Genomic DNA, 23,147 nt, shown 5'->3' on the forward strand with positions numbered 1-23,147 from the left:
CACTGCCGACATGGGTTGACATGCGTCCGGATTTTCCCGGACATTCCAGGTATGCAGTATTCCAGGTATGTCCAGGAAATTCCAGATGTATGGCAACCCTATTAAATCTCAAAATTACCCTCAAATTTTAAGAGCTGATATAGAATTTGGGGGTTAGTTTGTATGATGTCTAATGATCCCAACCATACCTGTGGTTTTGCACGCGTGCAACTATGTATTTAACATCCAATGTACCGTATTTTTTGCTCTATAAGACTCACTTTTTCCCTCCTAAAAAGTAAGGGGAAATGTGTGTGCATCTTATGCAGCGAATGCAGGCTGCGCAGCTATCCCAGAAGCCAGAACAGCAAGAGGGATTGCTGATTTCACTGCACAGCGATCCCTTTTGCTGTTCTGGCTTCTGAGATTCAGAATATTTTGTTCTTGTTTTCCTCCTCCAAAAACTAGGTGTGTCTTGTGGTCTGGTGCGTCTTACAGAGTGAAAAATACGGTATATAAAAATTTGGCTCAAAGCCTTCTATGAGCCAGAAGTACACGCAATCCATTTGTGATGAGACTGAATGATGCCCCTGAAGTCCCCTTGATGGTGATCTCTGTGTACGACTGCAAGATAAAAACGGATTATCCTAGACTCTATGAATATCCAAGCTTTGGAACTTAGCCTCAGTCAGGAGTTCTGAAACTTTATCATAGTAAATCACCCCTGGGGGAGGTGGGAATATCAAGAAATGGTGTTTCTGCCAAAGGTATGGACATTTCCCATTTCCAACAGCCTCAAGCAGGAAATCGTTTGTATCTGCTGTGTGGGCAGCAGAAGCCGCCTCACTTCCTTGTTTTCAAGAACAAGACCATCTCATGGGACAGGCCTGTGTCAGAAAGAGCCAAGGGCAATGTCATGTTTCCCAGGCCAGGCGCTCAAACCTACCTTCTCAGGGAAGGCTGCTTTCCAGCATCCATTGCATAATGGCAGAATTAACCTATCTTTTGGTAGCAACTGAACTGGGGAAAGCAGGATGGTAACATTTGCATGTTGAGGTCCCCAAGCCACCCCCCAAATAATTCACAATTCACACAGAATTTCTGTTTAAGGTTTTTGGCATAATTTTGGCCACAACTTTATTAAAATACATAATGTGAGTGGTTGCTTAGGCATTGGTTACGACTATCTGTCCCTGCCCAGGGACAGAACTGACTTTCGCCACCCTGCGAAAGTTAGTAAGGGAAAACATTTTGGGGAGAAAGATGGAGCTGGGAACCATGCCCTCACCTCTCCTCAGATGCTCCCAGGGGCTCTTGCGTGGCCCTAGCCCCTTGCCAGGGATTCGGACAAAAGCATGGCGAGCCCCTGGATTCCTTTAACGGGATTCCCTTGCAGCAGCAGCATTGGAGGGGCAGCCACAGCCAATCCATACCCCTCCACCAAGCAATTTTTTAACCAATGCCTAACCGCAACCTTACAAGTTGTGACGATTTGCTACACAGTAGGCAAAAACCAAATGGCACCAGCCAATCTGCCAGATGGACAAAATTCCTACCGGGCCCCTGACCCAAAGCAGACGACCCCATGACAGGCATAGCAAGGTCAAACACAACAGCCCTAAATTAGGGAGGGTGGGCGGGCGATCCAATGTGCGTAATGAAAAGAGGAAACTCAACATTGTGTGTGAGGAATATATAACGTTCGGGCTATCCAGAAATTTGGTAACATCAAAATCTCCCTAACAACCCAGAATAGCCCAGTCACAGTCATGGCCATCTAGACAATCCTGCCCAGCAACCAAAAGGGGGTGTTCTGCTAGACCCCCACCGCAACACGTGCTCTCCATGAAGGAGGACACACTGTTCAGAGAATGTTAAGAAACTTCAGGCTGTGTGTGTGAGAGAGTGCGCACATGCACACACACACACACACACACACACAGGGTTGGATTAACGCGGGTGGCGCTGTGGGTTAAACCACATAGCCTAGGGCTTGCCGATCAGAAGGTCGGCAGTTCGAATCCCCGCGACGGGGTGAGCTCCCATTGCTCAGTCCCTGCTCCTGCCAACCTAGCAGTTTGAAAGCACGTCAAAGTGCAACTAGATAAATAGGTACCGCTCCAGCGGGAAGGTAAACAGCGTTTCCGTGCACTGCTCTGGTTCGCCAGAAGCGGCTTAGTCATGCTGGCCACATGACGCGGAAGCTGGCTCCCTCGGCCAATAAAGCAAGATGAGCACAGCAACCCCAGAGTCGGTCACGACTGGACCTAATGGTCAGGGGTCCCTTTACCTTTACCTTTTATATATATCTACCGTACTTTCCCGTCTATAAGACACCCCCATGTATAAGATGCCCCCAATTTTTGGAGACTGGAATTTAAGAAAATGGGGGGAGATGGCACAAAGTTGTTGAGATTTTTGGGGAGAGAATTGAGCAGAGTTGTTGAGCTTTTGGGGGGAGGGGGATTACCAAGGGTTGCTGAGCTTTCTTTAGGGGGGAATGATGAAAACCGCTCACACGCGTCGCAAAATCCTCCTCCCGTCTGTCCCCTCGCTGACAGAAGCTGCCAATTGCCTGCCCAATTACTGCAGCATCACCCAGTCAACACCACCCATTGACACAGCAACCAATAACATGCACTATAGCCGCCGACAGCCGCGACATCAACCAATCAAACATCCACCCTATGCACTACACATGTATAAGATGACCCCAACTTTTAGCATGATTTCTGAGGGGAAAAACATAGTCTTATACACGGGAAAATACAGTAATTCAAAATACAAACAGCAATAATAAACACAATATTATTTTTCTGAAATGAAACAAAACATGCAATAAGATGGAAAATGATGTTTATTTTTCTATATTTGTATAAATAATATATATATATATATATTTTGTTTTATATGTCCCCCTTACCAATATGCTTATTTTGCTTAATGGTTTATCAACACACACACACACACACACACACACACACACACACACACACACACACTGTATTTCCCAAAAATATATTGTGCTCAAAGCAGTTCACAGAAAAGAGAGAGCTGTTATTATTTCTATTTATTTCTATTTATTAAGCATCATCTGCTTGTTATCCAAAGGTCTCCAAGTGACTTACACTGGGGGGGGGGGAATATGTACCATATGCATTATACCATAGAAAAAACACCTAGATTTTTATACTTGTTTGAGGCAATACTATCCACTCTGAGAGCTAATGAAAGCAATGTTTTCATGCTGTGAATAAAGTATCTTTAGCACATAATTTCAATAAACCTTTAAATAGCAATGGACATGCTCTCAGGAAGTGCCCATGGGTGTTTTTTTTTTTAAAAAAATATTATAATGTTCTTGGGACACAATAGATATTTAACAGCTTTTCGGGTAGGTGCGGGGGAGAGCAAAAAAATATATCTGTAGATAGAGAACATTCTGTGTCCTTCCTATTGTTCAGTCCAAACAAAAAAGCAGACTAAAGGGTAAAGCTGTCTTTTTCACTCGAATTGGTTCTGTGCAGCAGCTGCGCCTATCTTTCCCAGACGTTTAGACTCGGGCTTTATCCAGCTGTCCATTTTCTGGAGCTCTGTGGGCCCAACAAGACTTCCATTTCCCGTCCTTCTTTCTGCCTATCCCGAAGTGAACTTTAGGGTTTATTGTTCATGTTTATTTTCATTTTTGTTCATGTTTATTTTCATTATTTTCAAAGGCCTGGACAAACTTCTAGCAATAGTATTTATACAGTGGTACCTCGGGTTAAGTACTTAATTCGTTCTGGAGGTCTGTTCTTAACCTGAAACTGCTTTTAACCCGAAGCACCACTTTAGCTAATGGGGCCTCCCACTGCTGCTGCTGTGCCGCCGGAGCACGATTTCTGTTCTCATCCTGAAGCAAAATTCTTAACCCAAGGTAATATTTCTGGGTTAGCGGAGTCTGTAACCTGAAGCATATGTAACCTGGAGCGTATGTAACCCGAGGTACCACTGTACAGTGGTACCTCGGGATGTGAATGGGATCCGTTCCAGAGCCCCGTTCGTATCCCGAACAGAATGCAAGATGTGACGGCGCGTCTGCGTGTGCGCGGGTCGCATTTTGCCGCTTCCGCGCATGCGCGCGACATCATTTTGAGTGTCTGCGCAAGTGGCGAAACCCGGAAGTAACGCATTCCGTTACTTCCGGGTTGCTGTGGAGCACAACTCGAACGCGCTCAACCTGAAGCGCATTTAACTCGAGGTATGACTGTACGGTGATACCTTGGAAGTCGAACGGAATCCGTTCTGGAAATCAGTTCAACTTCCAAAACGTTTGGAAACCAAAGCGCGGCTTCCGAATGGCTGCAGGAAACTCCTGCAGCCAATTGGAAGCCCCGCCAGATGTTAGGCTTCCAAAAGCAGTTCACAAACCGGAATACTCACTTCCGGGTTTGCAGCGTTCAGGAGCCAAAACGTCCGGGAACTAAACTGTTCGAAAACCAAGGTATGACTGTAATGTAATTTTAAAGCTTCCATTTCTCTTCCATAAAGTGCTGAAATCTGGAAGCAACTTTTGAATGAGCTGTTGTGGTCCAGCATATCTGAAGGTTACCAGGTTGGGAGAAACTGCTTTATGTGGGGAGGGGAAAACCTGAATTTTTTCCAAAGGGCATATGGTCCCAGAACCCAGGTTTCTAAGAACCCAGGTCCTAAAGACTTGATCCAACAAGTGGCAAGCAGAATCAAACTAATCTTTCTGGTCCTCTGTTCATGATTTCCCAGTACAGTCGTACCTTGGTTTTCGAACAGCCTAGTTCTCGAACATTTTGGCTCCTGAACACCGCAAACCCAGAAGTGATTTTTCTGGTTTGCAAACTATTTTTGGAAGCTGAACATCCGATGGGGCTTCCGTGGCTTCTGATTGGCTGGAGGAACTTTCTCCAGCCAATCGGAAGCTGTGCTTTGGTTTTCAAACATTTTCAAAAACCTGTTCTACTTCCAAGGTACGGCTGCACACTACATTCAGCAATGAATGCAGTCAAAATGTTCTTCTCAAATTCCAAGGGTTTGGGTATTCCACATCTCTCAATTTCTGCACACTGTCACATCTGATTGCAAGCAAGGAAGAAATGATTACAGCTGTCTGCCACAGTAACCTGAAGGTTTTGCCTCCGATCAATCCCACAGAGGGTACCGTGAACCAGGTAGAAAGGAAAGCATCTGGGAAAGCAAACAAACTATACTTAACATTCTCCACACATACATTCCCATAATCATTTCACATGCTCAAGTTCCATATTGTTTGAAAGGTGGAGAACTGGATCAGAGAAGGGGTTTTTTTCCCCATTTAAAAATGCATTAAAGTCCCTGAACACATGAGATTGATTAGGTGAAGTCCATTTGCCTGATTTTGTTTCCAAGGGAAATGTGAAGCGATTATGGTGAGTTCCTGCAGAGAAGCATTCATCTAAAATTCTTCTCAGGCTCATTTATCTCTAAACAGCTGCTAAATGGATATACCTGGAATGAAGCCACATTAAACAGCAGCTCTTAAGAAACAGCATCATTTCCTTTTCTTCAGGGCTAGCAATTTTTATTTTTTATTTTTATTTTTAAAAATACACTCAAACGCTGCAAAGAAATTGGTTGAAACATATTCTATTTTAAGACACACCACATCACCCTTATGTTGTTGTAGGGTTCTAACTGATATGGCAGGTTCAAAAGTTTGACTAAACGTTCATGAAATAAGCTTACTTTATTTATATTGCTCATAAAGGAATTTAAGACTCTCTGGCTAAGGTCTTGTGAGCATATTACATTTTTGCAGTGATTGACTATGTGATAAATAGCATTTTCCCTGAGGGTCGTTGCCATCCTTTCCCTAAATAAAGATGGGTTGCAGTTTCTTCCGGGAGGGGGGATTTTTGCTTGGTTTCAGTGAATTGCTTCCAGATTCTAATTAGGACCAAACCAAACCAAATAACTTTATTGTACTAGCCACTGGCCTTGACAAATCTGAATCAAAAATAAATGCACGTAAAGAGATGCAGTGCCACAAATAATAGTCTCTGTTTAGATCTCTGTGTCTCCATTAAAGTTTAATTAGGACAAAAGGTATGTTTTCTTGAAGAAGAAAAACAGTTACTTCTTGGTGGAGAAACAAGAAACAAACTCTGAATCAGAGGTTTGTAATTGCACCAAAGGGACGTGGGTGGTGCTGTGGGTTAAACCACAGAGCCTAGGACGGTGAGCTCCCGTTGCTCGGTCCCTGCTCCTGCCAACCTAGCAGTTCGAAAGCACGTCAAAGTGCAAGTAGATAAATAGGTACCACTCCAGCGGGAAGGTAAACAGCATTTCCGCGCACTGCTCTGGTTCGCCAGAAGCGGCTTAGTCATGCTGGCCACATGACCCTGGAGCTGTACGCCGGCTCCCTCGGCTAATAAAGCGAGATGAGCGCCGCAACCCCAGAGTCAGTCACGACTGGACCTGATGGTCAGGGATCCCTTTACCCTTTACCTTTATTGCACCAAAATACATATAGGGACTTAAGGTGACATTCAACTAAATTTTCTCACTACCACAAGGATTAGTGCTGGAACAAGAGGATTTTCCCACCCTCTCCTCCCACCATGGGTGCCCCCCCCCAAATCTGCCCCAAAGGGTCCGGTGAACCCCCAGAACAGATATAGGGGGTACAAAGGTAGAGGAGAGAGGTAGAACATTACATTGTGCAAGAAACAAATCCTTGTGCTGATGGAACGTTCACCTTAGCACTATATTGAATTACAGCCCTTAATTTAATCCAGTTCTGCTAAAGGCTTGCATTATTAGATCAGATCAGTACATCAGGCAAGTTGCGGGTTGAAGGAATCAGCAAATACATGAGAAGTTAAATGCATGGCTAAGCATGAGCTAAGAGGTTGACCCAACAAGTGGCATGTCTCTGCAGCTTGCTTTTGAAGAGTGGGGCAGAAACAGTTCCTTGCATGGCAAGCAGCTGGTGTCCCAAGACTGGGCAAGTAGACATGCCTTCCTTTGAGTGGGATGGCCCTGTGAGGCATGTTTATACTGGACTCTGGCATCTCCATGTCCCTGGAAATGGAGGCACAGTTGGGGTCAGCTCAGCACTAGGCTTGCTCTCAGCTGCCTCCTGTCAGGAATGAGCCAGCTCCCAGCGAAGGTTTGCAGCCAACTGCAGAAAGCAGCCAGGACCAGAGAGGCTTAGATGTTAGTCAGGCAGAGGAGAGCCGGCAGCTGCAGACTTCGGCTCTTCCTGATCTTGACGGACTGGCTGATAAGGCAGTAGCTGAGAGCAGACGGGAACACAGTCAAAGCTCACAGGAAGCACAAAAAGGCATGAACAGTCTCAGAGACAGCCTCTCAGAAAAGGAAGAGGTGGGAGCTGATTCACTAAGTCTGTAGAGTCGGTGAATAGGAGGGCTGTTAGATAGGAAGGAAAACAAGAGACGTAAGGGTCGTAAGTTCGATATCTGCTGTCATCGCTGGAAGGAGTCTTCAGAAGGGTCATCTTGAGTAATGACACCAGAGGCTTTGTTAGAGCCGTCTGGAGCTATCTGTTTGTTTTTGCAGTAAATCCTCCTTTTTAATTACCTACACTTACTGTGTTATTTAGCGAGGAACCTAGACTCCTGACACCTCCCCTAAAAGTGGAGCCTCCTCACTGATGGGGACGCATCAGTGTTTTTAATATTTTGTTGGGAGCTGCCCAGAATGACTGGGGCAACCCAGTCAGATGGGTGGCATATGAATAATAAAATTATTATTGTGGTGGTGGTGGTGGTGGTGGTGGTGGTGTTATGGAAATGAAGGGGTAGAATGCTGAAACTCTATGGGAGCACATGCAATACATTATTGAAGATAATGTATTAGTGCAGATGTTGTACTCAATGAGTTCACTGAGAGTTGCAAGTTAAAGTAACTGCCATTGGCCTGGCTGCTCTGATACGGAGAAACGTTTCTTTTAAATTCCAAGGTCTACAATCTGCTGACATAAAAATAAACCGCAGCATGCTTGACTCTAATTAATGCATGCAGGGGTTAAGGCCATAGAGTAAGCTGTCCTGCTAGGCTTAGCTAGGTCACACCTTGGGAGGAAGGGTTACTAAACTCTTTGTACTCTTTTTCCTCCCACCATGTGAAACCCGACCAGGAAGGATGTTTGTATTTCTATACAAATAATTTAGAATCACAGAGTCTTAGAGTTGGAATGGACCCAAGGGCCATCTAGTCCAACCCCCTGCAATGCAGGGATGTCAACTAAAGCATCTATGATAGATGGCCATCCAACATCTGCTTAAAAAGGAAGGAGAATCGACTTCCGGGGTGGCACCATCAGCAATGGCGGACTCCCTCTGAACAGGAGGGACCAGCTCCGCGCAAAACGGGTCTTTTCCGCTACGGCGAAGCGGGGACCCTTTCAGAAATAACAGGTGGATGAAGCCTGTGACCGTGGGACTCGGCAGGCACCTTTAGCGCCCCCCCAATCCGCAAAGGAACCCACTAACGGGCTCCGAAGCGAAGAGGGGGAAGTGGCGCGGTGCTGTGAGTCAACTGCTATTTCTGTGGAGCGAAGCCGCACAGCCGTTGCCAGAGAGCGCTGCCTTTTTCCAGGGAAAATTTGGCATCTAAAGTAATCACCCGTGAGTACTCAAACATTGAACAATTGGACTTCAAATAAGAACTGGCGATTAGAAAGGAATTGGACTTAAAAATTTACCTTAATTTGGTACTGAAACGGGAAGGTCTAAACAGGAAGTCAGCCTTCCGTTTCCTTGTAGTCAGAAGAAAGCAAAGACAACGTAAACTAGAGCTTAGAAAATTACTTTTAAAGGATTGGTTTTCATCATCTAAAAGCGTTGAACCCCCCCTTCGGTAGCAGGAGAAGAAGGGGGATCTTTTTTGGACTGTTTAAACCTGCAGAAGTGAGTTTAAAGTAAAGTAACTTTCCACCGTCCTGACTCTGGAGCGGGGTGTCAGAATTGACGTTTTGAAGCTCATTGACCAGAGACAAATGTTTTTGACAGATAGTTAAAAGAAGAGTAACATTGTGATTCCACTGTTTCCTTTCACATTTTAAAGGAACAAATATTGACAAAATATCTTTAAAAAAAGAAACTTTGTTGCTATTGTTCTTAAAAGAAAGAACAACCAGAGGTTTCCCCCTAGAGGGGGACTGTGAAACTGTAACCAATTCTAGGGAGCTTGCAGCTGCCAGATTACAACCGTGGGAAAGGACTTGTGACCTTGCAGGACAATGTTTTCAGAAGCACTGTTGGGTGCTTTCTGTAAAATAAATGCCCTATTGGATCAGTTAAGTCAGAAGACGGATTTGATGACTAATTCGGCCAGAACATTTGAACAGGTAGTGGGAAATTATATGGAGCCCACCCAGGAACTTAAACAGGAGTGTGTCCTGACAGAGCAGATGATAGAAGAGGATGTTGCAGAATCTTGGGCGCCAGAGATGGAGGGACTTTTGGCCCAGCAGGAAAATCAGCCTTTGGATTTGACAAATGAACTTGGAAAAAACCAGATTTGGAAAGACAAAGTTTGGATTGATTTGGAAATGGGGGGTTGGACTGACCCCCCTATGCAGGGATGTTTGGACTTTCCAAGTCTGGCAATGGGCCGTCAGAGGTTTGGAGCTGTTGGGACTTCCAATTTTGGAGGGAATTTGAAACATGTCTTAAAATACCACATGGAGTCTAGTCTGGACTATGGGAAAGGGGCTGATTTGTTGAAAAGGGTCAAAAACACTACCAAGCTGGAGTTCCCACGAGTGAAAGGAAAATATGAAGAAGAGCTGCGGAAGGGACATGGAAGAGATCTGAAAGCCTCGGATATAAGATCACCAGGTTAATGTGCCAGACCAATGGGATAAAAAGGACTGACAATCCCGGGACCGGGGGGAGGGGACGCTGGAAGAAGATTGGATTGTTTTTATTCTCTTTTTTATCATTAGAAATGTTTTATGAACATTGGAAAAATGTTGAAATGAAATTACTTGGCTCTTGTAAAAATGTTTAAAGAATTAGGTAAAAAGGTAATGGTTATGAGAAGCTGGTAAAAATAAGATTTAAGTCTTAAGTTTTAAGGTTTTTTATAAGATAAGATGAAAATAGAGTAAGGTAATGTAATGACAGAATATTATGAATTATGGAAAGGATTTGCTGTGACAATTATTAATCAAGATACAAGAGATGGAAGGAGGAGGAGGTCATGGAAAGAAGGTAATGAAAGTGGAGAATTTGAAAATGATGGTTTTCTGTTCTGTTTTCTGTTTTTGTCTTTTTTCTTTGTAATTTTTTTTTTAAAAAACTTTTTTCAATAAATATCATTTTTTTTAAAAAAAAGGAAGGAGAATCCACCACCTCTTGTGGGAGTCAGTTCCACTGCCGAACAGCTATTACTCTGAACAAACACAAACAATATGTCAGCTAATCATATACGGACAATATTTTTATAACACTATACTGTATCAAAATTCATAAACAGAAGACATGTAATATGTGCATGGAGTCACAAACTAATAAGAATCAGACAAATGTTCCATCACCAGGAATGGTAGGATTGGTAAGTCACTGTCAAGGATCACTGAAATAGAGGCAGAATGCCTTTCCACAGTCAATATCCTATCCAAAATATAGCTGGAAGTGAGTTGGAGCACGGTGGTGCTATGGGCACAACACTACAAACGTGAGATGATGGGTGCTCCAAACAGCTCTTACTGTCAGAAAGTTTTCTGAAGGCTTACGGTAGTTGGAATCTCATTTCTTGTAACTTTAAACCATTGGTTCAAGTTCTACCATCCAGATCAGGAGAAAACAAGCAGCCCCCTCTTCCCTTTGATAGCCCTTAAGATATTTGAAGATGGGGCTCCAATTAACATTTGCAAAAAAGCCTGAAGCATTTTTGTTAGGGATTGTAGGGAAAGACCTGCCAAGGAAATTGAAAAACATCTTTATGTATGCGACAACGGCGGCAAGAGTCTTAATAGCACAAGGATGGAAGAATGAAGAAATCCCAACCAAAGAACTGTGGCAAGAGAAACTGATGGACTATGTGGAATTGGCGAAGTTGACACATAAAGTAGGTGATAAGGACAACTGTGACTTTAAAGAAGAATGGGAACCTTTTACAAAGTACTTAAAGAAACAACAAAATGAATTGGACTCCTTGGCAGGTTTTGAATAAACACTCACAAACTTTTTATTGGTAACATATAGATAAATAAATTAAGGATCTTTACAATTTTATAACATGCAGAGAATAACATGTGCTGAAAAAACAGAGAGAGGAGCTGAGGGAAGTCCGGGGGTGGGTGGGCGAGAGGGTGGGTTTTTCTTTCTTGGGGAGGGGGGAGGGGAAATGGGGAGAAAAAATGAGGAAGATGTGTTTTTGATGAACTGTTATGTTGAAATTCCTAATAAAAATATTCCCCCAAAAAAGATATTTGAAGATGGCTATCAAATCATATCATATCGAAGGCTGATCGCCGAAGAATTGATGCTTTTGAATTATAGTGCTGGAGGAGACTCTTGAGAGTCCCATGGACTGCAAGAAGAACAAACCTATCCATTCTTAAGGAAATCAGCCCTGAGTGCTCACTGGAAGGACAGATCGTGAAGCTGAGGCTCCAATACTTTGGCCACCTCATGAGAAGAGAAGACTCCCTGGAAAAGACCCTGATGTTGGGAAAGATGGAGGGCAGAAGGAGAAGGGGATGACAGAGGATGAGATGGTTGGACAGTGTTCTTGAAGCTACAAACATGAGTCTGACCAAACTGCAGGAGGCAGTGGAAGACAGGAGGGCCTGGCGTGCTCTGTTCCATGGGGTTGCGAAGAGTCAGACATGAGTAAACGACTAAACAACAATCATATCTCCTCTCAGTCTCCTCTTTTCCAGGCTAAACACACTCAACTCCTTCGAGTGTTCCTCCTAAGGCTTAGTTTCCAGACCCTTGATGATTTGGTTGCCTTCCTCTGCACACATTCTGGAAACATTTGCAATTTTTGAAACTAAGTTATCTGCCTGTCTTTTCTTGCTGCTGTATAGAAAAGCACGTGAATCTGACCTTTGAAGAGTTTGTTGAGTAAGCCATTTAAAACTTACTAAACGTGTGGTCTCTTTCTAGGCTAACAGAAGTGGGTAACTTTGGAAGAAATGCAGAAGGGGATATTTTAAAGGTCTAGCGGTCTATATTTCCAGGCTTTGCTTTGCTGCATGTTTTCTGATTTAAAAATCTCTGCTGGGGTTCTCAAGAGTACTTGCCCCAAACCTGGATCTAGGCATCCTTTTATTCTTTAACCAAACTATCAAAACCCAACTAGGCAGACAACTGACTTAAGATAAAAGGCAAAGTTAAGCACTAGCAAATTGGGCCTTGGAGAAACCTCAGTGTGTGCTGCTTTCTGGAACCCACAATGGTAGCTTAATTCAAGGAGCTGGAAAATGGTTACCACAAACCACTTCATTTAGGACAGGCAATGTTCCAACAGTATCCCAGCTCTCTCGATTCCAGTGCCAATTCTCTATTCTTATTCCTGTTGTCTCCATTGCATTTTCCTATCCCATCCAGATACTTGTCATTTGATTTTAATTGCTCTATCCTTTGACTATACTTCCTCAGCAAGTCCCATTTCCAACAATCGTCCACTTCCAATGTAACATTTTGTACTCACTCACTGATCGATTGGCTTTTGTATCTCCCTTCCTATCAAAATGGCCCCTAAGAGCTTTTAGGAGCCTATTAAAAGGAACGACACAGGCACCAAATACATGGAAGATGTCACAAGGGAACTGTAATATTTCCCCACTGGATTCATACCTGTGACCTTAGATTTCTGACAGGCTCTGCCCTTTGATGCACACCAAAGCAGCTCAATATGTAAGTGGTCAATGGATGTGGTGGTATGATCAGAACAAATAGTGAACTTACAAAGCAAGGCTGAAGAGGATTTGTGTATGTGTTTAATAATAATAATAATAATAATAATAATAATAATAATAATAATAATAATAATTTATTATTTATACCCCGCCCATCTGGCTGGGTTTCCCCAACCACCCTGGGTTGCTTCCAACAGAATATTAAAATACAATAACCCATTAAACATTAAAAGCTTCCCTAAACAGGGCTGCCTTCAGATGTCATCTAAAGTCTGGTAGTTGTTTTTCTCTTTGACATCTGGTGGGAGAGCGTTCCACAGAGCTGGTACCACTACAGAGAAGGCCCTCTGCCTGGTTCCCTGTAACTTGGCTTCTCGCAGCGAGGGAACCACCAGAAGGCCCTCGGTGCTGGACCTCAGTGTCTGGGCTGAACAATGGGGGTGGAGATGCTCCTTCAGGTATACTGGACCAATGCCATTTAGGGCTTTAAAGGTCAGCATCAACACTTTGAATTGTGCTCGGAAACATACTGGGAGCCAATGTATGTCTTCCAAGACTGGTTTTATGGTCTCAGTGGTAACTTTGGAAGAAGTTTAGGACTCCCCCTTCCCTGATCTGATTTGGGGCCTGATCTGGGATTTCCTGCTGGGAACAAGTGTGTCCAGCCAAAGCACAGTGTGGGACTATTTGAAAGTCCTATTGCAAACTGCCTCTCCTTCTTCTCCCCCACCCACCATCCCACCGCACCCGTGTGACCCTGGGCTGTCTTAATCCAACGCGGCTGAAGCCTGATTCCACCTGAATCAGCTCAATTCTGTTCAGAGCCAGTGTGATATAGTGGTTAAGAGCGGTGGACTCGTAATCTGGTGAACCAGGTTCGCGTCTCCGCTCCTCCACATGCAGCTGCTGGGTGACCTTGGGCTAGTCATACATCTCTGAAGTCTCTCAGCCTCACTCACCTCACAGAGTGTTTATTGTGGAGGAGGAAGGTTAAGGAGACTGTTAGCCGCTTTGAGACTCCTTCAGGTAATGATAAAGCGGGATATCAAATCCAAACTACTACTCCTCCTCCCCTTCTTCTTCTTCTTCTTCTTCTTCTTCTTCTTCTTCTTCTTCTTCATCTGGTGCACAACCAGTGCTATTTTTCTAGAAAAAGAGGTGCCTGAGTTCACCATGAACTTCTCCCTTGTTCTCTTATAATAGCAATGGCTGAGAGACGCCAGAATTGATTTCCGGTGAGTTCCAGTTGGAAAAAAAAACCCTGTGCACAACCCTAGATTTATTTGCCCAAGGCTCTGAACCCTGCTTCCGTTAAAGTTGCAATCATATTAAGTATCCTGGTGGAGAAAGAGGAAGAAAAGAGAATGGAGAATAATTTGGGGGCTTGAACACTCTCTCTTTTGAGGTGGGTTTTTGTGAGCCCCCAAGGCTCTTATCTGAACTAACAGAATTTCTCTGGGACCCTACAATTAGCTAGGTTACTTAATATAACACCATGCTGCTAGATGGAGCCACGCGGTATTCCAAAACACCCTAAAGAAAAAGCAAGCTTTTTAAAAGGTGAGTTGCCGGAGCTCTTCTGCAGCTTCCCATTAATCTGCTGCTTGGGTGGGCTTCTGGAGAGGACATTGCAAAATGGAAAATATATGTGGAAGGACATACTAAGGAATAACCTTGCAGAAGGAAGGGACCTTGCAGTTCTGTGGGAATTAGCTGCTTGACCATCTAGTCAAGTCCAACGCAATTAAACTGAAGCGATTTTAGACATAGGCGCCGACTCCATGGGGCTTGAGGGGGCCAGAGCCCCCTCAAAAATTCGTTTGGGGGGGCTCCGCCCCCCCAATAATCTCCAGCGCCCCTCCAGCAGAGCGCCATCGCCGCCCCTCCCCCAGCCCAAAATGCACAGGGTCGGGCTGCATGCCTCCTGCCCTCCCTCCCGAGCAAAAGCTCCACCCAATTTCCTTCGGAGCTGATTAATAGGCGCAGCACGCTCTCCCCTATTCGCTCACGAGAAGGCGGCGCCACTTTATCTGCATATTCATGAGCTTATTTATTATTCATGAGCTTTCCCGGCCCCCCCCCCCAATATTTTTTATAAGTCTGCGTCCCTGATTTTAGAGATTTAACTAGTTTTTACTATTGGGACTGTATCTTGAAAGCCGCTTACAGAATATTGTAGTTAAGCAGTATATAAATTGCTCAGCCAAACAAACAAACAGGCAAAGAAACAAACAAACAGCTAGCTAGCTAGCACAGTTCCTCCTCTATGCATGCTGGTTGAACTTGTATAGCAACCATAGTGGAGATGGTCAGGACCACAGTTTCCTGCACGCCTCTATGCTTCTTTACATTACGTGCGTAGAAAGGTGCTCTGTACTCACGAATACCATTACGTCTTGCAGTTCCACCCCCTCTTCTGTTACTTCCTGTGGAGACGAGGAGACAACCAGAACAAAATTCCTTTTTGAAAGGTGATGGGAAAAAGAGCATTTTATTTGAGATGAGAGATCCCGAAGTGGTGACTTAGCAGGAAAATGAATGGGCGTGATTAATGGGTTGAAACATCATTTGTGCCGTACAATGGCCCAGCGTGTCCACGCAGTAACATTCCCCCCAAAGGAGCCCTTTAGACAAATTCACACACTTTGCAGCCTCTGATGCAGTGATGCATTCTGCTGGAACTGGTCTCACAGTGGATCTTTTCAGCCGTGCTGTCAGTGTGCCCGAAATCTGCGCAGCCTTCCCAGAATTCAGCGTCCCTAACACGGTCAGCTTGGCCTCTGGCAAGGGTCTACTGTGGAGTAAAAGTCAGAGACTAGCAGTGCATTGGCTTTGCTCTGAGGCTACTGTTTCAACAACAACAACAGGCTAAAATAGCAGCTTCGCACATGGTGTTTGTGCTGCCCCTATTGGCCCCTTGAGATATTTCAGTAACTGCAAGGAGCGATGCTAAACTCAATGGAGGCAGCAGAAAAGTGCCAAGAATTGGACAAACTTTTTGTTCTGGCATGTGTGTGTGTGTGTTTGTTTGTTTGTGTGTGTGTGTTTTGAAAAATCTATTGTAGCTATTTCTGATTTTTAAAAAATCAAAAACATTTAAATGGGTTCCTTTAGTTCAGGGATGACTAAACTCCAGCTTCCATTAGCCCCATTCAGCATAGCTGATGGTCAGAGGAGATGTGGTCCATGCTTTTTAACCACCAGCTTAAAACAATATAAAGATGATCAACGCTGGCTGAATCAAACCAGATTCACACCGTTTTAACAGCAGCAGCTGGACCGATTTAAGCAAAGGTTTACAGGGACCCAAAAGGCAAGAGGTGGGAGGAATGGAAGAGGGGAAGAAGCATGGTGCTAATAATGCCCGGGTTGCAGGATCAATGCATATTCTGCATTGCAGGGGGTTGGCTTGGACCAGGCTTCTTCAACCTCGGCCCTCCAGATGTCTTTGGCCTACAACTCCCATGATCCCTAGCTAGCAGGACCAGTGGTCAGGGATGATGAGAATTGTAGACTCAAAACATCTGGAGGGACGAGGTTGAGGAAGCCTGGATTGGACTCTACAAAATGAGGATGCGGGAATAATGAGAGGAGAAGTTGGAAGGCGAAGTTCCAGGTTCAGTTTCTGGCACTTTCAGTTTAAAAAGGAAGAAGGTATCAGGGGCTGGGAGAGACCCTCTGGGCCTGAGACTCTATTATCTAGCAGTCAAGATAGGCAATACTGAGCTACAGTATATGAACAAATCGCCAGACCTGCTATGAGGCCAGTTTGCATGCTTCTGTGACATACTAAGCCAATGTTGCTTTTCCATTAGACAGAGGTGCCACACAATCCTAATACTTTACTCAAGTTCAATGCAGTTTATGAGCATCAGAAGATTCCTGCTTCTTCAGGCCAAATGTCCAGCATCAGGATCTCACCATGGTCAGCCAAATACCCATGGGAAGGCCAAAAGCAGAACAGGAGCACAATAGCACTTTCCCTGGTTGTGCGGTCCCAGAAACTGGTACTCAAGAAGGCTACTTGAAACCTTCTCCCTGAATTTGTCTAATCCTCTTTTAAAGCCAGCCAAGTTGATGGACATCACTGTCTCCTATGGGAGCAGATTCCATCATGTCACACTATCTGCTGTGTGAAGAAGCAATTCCACCATGCATAATTTTATACATCCCTATCCGGTCTCCTTTTACTTTACTTTCCTCTAAACTAAAAAGCCTCTGATTGTGGCTACTTTTCCTTATAGAAGAGATGCTCCAAACCTTGATCTTTCCGATTGCTCCCTTTTCGAACCTTTCTCAGCTCTACAGCTCCCCTTTTCGGGGATGGGTGAGCAGATCTCTACACAGTACTCCAGATGTGGTGGCACCATAGAATTTCATAGTGACGTTATGATACCAGCAGTTTTATTTTCAATTCCTTTTCTGTGCCCCTGAAGGACCAGGTGCGCAGCCTGGGAATCATTTTGGACTCACAGCTGTCCATGAAGGCACAGGTCAATTCTCGGTCCAGGACAGCTGTTTACCAGCTCCACCTGGTACACAGGCTGAGACCCTACCTGCCCACAGACTGTCTCGCCAAAGTGGTCTAGTTAGAAACTAGAAACTAATCCAGAAGGGGCTGCCAGACTGGTGACTGGCAGTAGCCACTGGGACCATATAATACCAGTCCTGAAAGACCTACATTGGCTCCCAGTACATTTCTGAGCACAATTCAAAGTGTTGGTGCTGACCTTTAAAGCCCTAAATGACCTCGGCCCAGTATACCTGAAGGAGTGTCTCCACCCCCATTGTTCAGCCTAGAACAGAAGTCCAGCTCCGAGGGCCTTCTGGCAGTTCCCTCACCACGAGAAGCGAGGTTATGGGGAACCAGGCAGAGGGCCTTCTTGGTAGTGGTGCCAGTCCTGTGGAACGCCCTCCTATCATATGTCAAGGAGATAAACAACTATCTGACTTTTAGAAGACATCTGAAGGAAGCCCTGTTTAGGGAAGTTTTTAATGTTTGATTTTTGATGTTTCGTCACTTGATGATGATGATGGGAGCCACCCAGAGTGGCTGGGGAAACCCAGCCAGATGGGGGTATCAATAAGTTGTTGTTGTTGTTCCTAATGGTCCATGCCTTTATCAAGTTAGCCCCTGCGACCTGTTCCTGGTCTCATTCCTGGGTAGTTCAGAGGAGCATATCTGTGAAATTACGGGCACATTTGTTTGACCCATATTTTGATCGTGCTGCGTACCAGTTACCATTCCCCCACCCGATGTCCGAGAGCTTCTCTGAGAGAGCTTCTCTTTTGCCTTGCAAAAACCTGGCACTACCTGTCGAATCAGATCCTATCAGATGCAAGGGATTTTGCTTTGCTGCACTTCAGTTCAAGGGCGCAAGATTGGACTTTTGCAAGGCACAGCCAGAGAGCAAAATAGAAAGCTCTTGGGCCTGGGGGAATTTGCTGGTACAGAATGTGATCAAAATGCAGCTCAAGCGAAAGTGTGGATGAACCCCAAGATTCTTTGCCCTGTCATGCATCTTGCCTTGGCCATTTTACCTGTTCACATCTTCTTCATGCAACTATCTACTATCTTCCACAAACTATGAATTTGACAAATTCATGGAGGAAAAGGCTACCGAAAGCTACTAACCACAAAGGCTAAGATCTGCATCCACAGATGGAGGCAGCGATGCTTTTGAATCTTCTTCTTTAGAGATCACTCATAGCCGGGTAAGATGGTCTTCCATAAACACAGTCCTAACAGTGAGTCCGTGACAGTGGAGGCTAATTCTGGATCCACACGTCCTTCCGCAGTGGGGACATTGGTTTCCGGGTGGGAGTTGATCCTGGATGCTTAACTACAGGTAGATGGGCTATTGACTTGATCCAAAGTGGATGTCTACTTAAGGATTAACAGCAACCAATAGTCTCTAATAATAATAGACTCCATCTTTCCAAGAATGGACATAGAAGAAACCACAACATCCTCTGGCATTTGTAGCCCCAGCAGGATGTGGTAGAACACTGCGTTGCCAATAGAACCTGCTCAAAATAGTTATGTTGCCAACCCTAGGAGAAACTAGATCAACATATGCACAATTCATGATATGCATACACTTAAAGCTACTTTAAAAGGAGCATCTCCACCGCCATCATTCTGTCCAGACACTGAGGTCCAGCGCTGAGGGCCTTCTGGTGGTTCCCTCACTGCGAGAAGCCAAGTTACAGGGAACCAGGCAGAGGGCCTTCTCAGTAATGGCACCTGCCCTGTGGAACGCCCTCCCACTGGATGTCAAAGAGAAAAACTACCAGACCTTTAGAAGACATCTGAAGGCAGCCCTGTTTAGGGAAGCTTTTAATGTTTAATACATAACTAAACCATTTCTCACCTTCCTACCCCTTGCCTTTTCCTGTAAGACCTATTACAGTCGTTAAGAGTCATCAAGAGGCTCTCTCAGCTATCTGCCTATCTCCCATTCCCACCACCATTCTGAGTAACACCCCTCCCCACCTTCTCACTATATAGAAGGATCTGGCAACTTCTGTTTCAGTGTATCTGAAGAAGTGTGCATGCACACGAAAGCTTCTGTTGGAAGCCGCCCAGAGTGGCTGGGGAAACCCAGCCAGAGTATAAAATAATAATAATAATAATAATAATAATAATAATAATAATAATAATAATAATAATAATAATAATAATTATTGTTGTTGTTGTTGTTGTTGTTGTTGTTATTATTATTATTTTATTATTATCATCTGAAGTTCTTAAAAATTAAATATGCTAGCCTATATGCTAACAACTACCTCTTTCCATTAAAAAAAAGCAATTGAAATCCCCTCTCCTGGTTAGTGCTTGCCAGCTCCAACCCCAAAAGGGACTTGGACAAGTGAATTAACCAGCCAGGATTGCTCAGTCGGCAGAGCATGAGACTCTTAATCTGAAGGTCGTGGGTTCAAGCCCCACTTGGGATGAAAGATTCCTGCACTGCAGGGGCTGGACTAGATGACTCTCTGGTGCCTAAAGTTCTATAATTCCCTGGTTAAGTGTGCATGGGTTTGCTGCCTGAGCTGGGAGAGCCTCGCAGGTAGAAACTTTTCCTTTTTTCACCCAGCCCCGCTGACATGCAAGGGGGGCTCCCTTCCCAGTCCATGCGCCTCGAGTCCGACAGCCTTCTGGAATTGCCACGGATGGGAAACAAGAGAGTCGAGCGGGAGCGACGGGGGTGAGACAGGCGAGCAGAGGGTGGGCGAGATGCGATCCTGGGAGGCGCGTTGGAGGAGGGGAGGCTGGCCGGAGAAGGAATGTAGACGGAGCGCAGCAGGGAGCAGAAAGGGCCGGGATGGGGTGTGTGAAACAGGACATGGAGCGGGGGCGACCTCGCGAGGGAGGAGCCCGAGGAGGGGGCGGGCGGCGGCGGCAGCAGCAGCTTCAGCATCTCCTCGCAGGCTGCCGGGGAAGTTGGCCGCGCTTGCACGAGACGGCGGGCTCTCCAACAGCGCAGCGCCCGCGGGATCAATTGGATCCACGCTCTGGCCGACAGCCGGGAAGGGGGAAAGGGGACGATCGGCCGGAAAGAGCGCCGGACTCCGGGTATATAAGGCGCTCCGAACGTCCCATGATGAGGCGCGCCTGGCAGGGAGCCGCGTCGGAGCGAGGTGAGCGGAGGCGCGCGCGATGGAACGCCGGGAGACTCCGCGAAGTTTGGGGTGCCGTTTACACGGCAGCGGTCTCTAATCCGAATTAGTGTGACCCGCTTGGTGATGGAACGCCAGGGGACTCTCGGCTGACGCTTGGGGTGCCGTGTTCTGTCATCCGAATTAGTGCGAACCGGTTGGGGAACGGGATTGGGGGGGGGGGATCGTGAGTCCTAGGGATCTAGAGGGGGGGAATGGTTAGCTCAGCATTGCGCTCCTGCGATGTGACAAGGACTGACCATCCTTTCCCCGCAGCATGGTTTGTATTACCATTTTGCCTCAGGAGTCTGTAAAAGTTTGCAGCGCTTCCCGGAGGAGAGGAGATGCCTCTGGATTCCCACCAATCATCGTCAACTGCTGGGAGACTTAACTGGCGGTGGTGGTGCGTTGATGATACTGTAGTTATAATAAGAAACCACAAAGGGAGAGAAAGCAGGGGCCTCATCTAAAACTTTTCCTCACCTGCTTTCTGCTGCTTCTGCTCAGTTTGTTCATTTGACTCGTAAAAGTTGAGTTGCATGTGCGCGCGCGTGTGTCTCTTTGGCTGCAAAGCTGTTTGTCTTGGAAGACTTCGCCGCTGAAAGCAAAGGGGATGGTGACTGATGGATCTCCAAATTATTTGGGATGCTGAAGAATCGCGCTGTTAAAAAGGGTGGGGAAAGAACTGGCTTCCTGCAAAGTTCTTGCCCGACGAGGTTTGCCCAGAGCTTTTGTGTGTTGGGATGTCGAACCACAACGAGAAGCAAAACTAGCACCGAGTGTGGTAGAGCATGAGACTCTAAATCTCAGGGTTGTGGATTGTAGCCCCATGTTGGGCAAAATATTCCTGCATTGAAGGAGCGTTGACTAGATGACCCGTGTCCCTTTCAACTCTATGATTCTATGATTATTACTCACTCCTAAAGGGTATATGAGTGCCACTTGGTGGCTGTGGCCACCCCTAGCTATTCTTGATGGTCTTTTTTGTACATGTTGCTGGCTCAACATGCATTTGTGTACACAACCCTGGTCTCCATCCTGAGGTTTGGGTTGGCATAGATCAGTGCCCTCACCATATGGCTTGGGGATTAGACATGTGGGTGAACTGATCATGGGGCGGCTTCTGGGGAAACATAGCAGCAAGGAAGAGAGAACATGAGATGAACAGGCTCTCATCGATCATTTACACTGTGGGATCATTTAAACCAGAGCTTTCCAAACTGTGTGTCGTGACACATTAGTGTGTCACCTGCAGTGTGTAGGTGTGTCGTAAGACCGCTCCCCGTGCTCCTCCCGGGGCTGGAAAGGGGTTAGTTTAACCTCTGGTTTGCTAGTAAAACTGAATTACTGTGTTGCAAAATTATGCATTTCTAGGAAAAGTGTGTCACCACCATGAAAAGTTTGGAAAGCTCTGATTTAAACTGTGATTAGCTGTGATTTCGGCATCATAGGACTAAGTGACCCATTGGGTCCCTTCAAACTCTGCAGTTCTGTGATTCTATAATTCTACAAAACAACCACACCCCGGTTGTCCACTGTGCACTTTACAGGAAGCGCCCCAAAGCTTGACTCTCTTTTGCACTTCCAGGTTAATGTGCAAAATAGGGGACTTGTGGGTGTTCCCTGCGGGAAGGTACGTAAATCAACCAGGGAAAGGTCAATTCATGAGTACTTCTATGTGTTAACAAAATAGTAATAATAAATGGCCCTGATAATAAGAGACAGTTGGGATTGAGGAATCTGGACCAGAGGAGAAGAATAAAGCAATTTCTAGAGGTTCAGACTAGCCAAGATTTCCAAAGTAAGAGCTTGTGGTGGAACTGTGGCATCTGAAATTGAGAACACCCATTATGGTCTCTGGGAGTGTAAAGTATGGAAATAAAGGCTGCCCATTACATGTTATGGGATTGTGGTGTTTTAGAGTATGAGACGGTCTCCTTAAATAAGGGGTGTCCTTTCAAATTAGTGTTCTATCTTATTTTAGCTATGGCTCAGGAACTAGAGCTTGATGAAAGGATCTGAGCTCTCTGTTGCCAATGTCCACAAATGTGCCAAACACCACCCCAAAGTACTTAGGCTACAGACATGATGGGCCCTTCTGTTTGTTATGTAGCCTCCTGCATTTTAAATTTCTCCGCAGTTCACATGATTGTTGTAGAGGAAAGGGAGCACTGCACTCAACCATCTCCCTCCCCCAATTTCATTTTGGTAGGGGTTCCCTTTGGCTGGGCCCTAAAACCTGCAAAGTATAGTGGTTCACCAAGTCTTGCTAATCACTCAATATTGATTCAAATTACCAGTGCATGCAAGACACATTCACAGTCATAAAACCCAGCTGTGGTGTGAAAGCTGAATGTATCAAGCTACGTTTCCATGTTCCCAACTGCCCACCCATTCATCCTAGTATTATCCCAGTACAGGAATTGATTGGTGTGGTTTAACTCTCAAACCTTCTGTAATTTTATGGCTTTCTGGAGATCCTCTGAAAAGTAATGTTGGGTTCTTGGAGATGCAAAAAGATTGAGGGAACGTTCTTTCATATGTGGTGTAAAGAGTACTGGGAAATGATATATAATGAATCGGAAAAAAATGTTTTAAGGTACCTTTCCAAAAAAAG

At 45.3% G+C, this 23,147-nt stretch overlaps 1 protein-coding gene across 3 annotated transcripts in view; it reads left to right on the forward strand.

The window, feature by feature from the left end:
- Positions 1-23,147, forward strand: part of S1PR3 (sphingosine-1-phosphate receptor 3) — a 78,933-nt gene that overhangs the window by 41,067 nt on the left and 14,719 nt on the right. The window contains exon 1 of one of the 3 annotated variants that reach the window (XM_081213834.1): positions 20,298-20,512. The exons of 1 other annotated variant lie outside the window; for it this stretch is intronic. The gene's annotated coding sequence lies outside the window, so the exon portion shown is untranslated. One more of the 3 variants, XM_081213836.1, reaches the window with a different exon arrangement.

The sequence above is a fragment of the Podarcis bocagei genome (assembly GCF_964188305.1).
Source record: "Podarcis bocagei genome assembly, chromosome: 11".
NCBI lineage: Eukaryota > Metazoa > Chordata > Lepidosauria > Squamata > Lacertidae > Podarcis > Podarcis bocagei.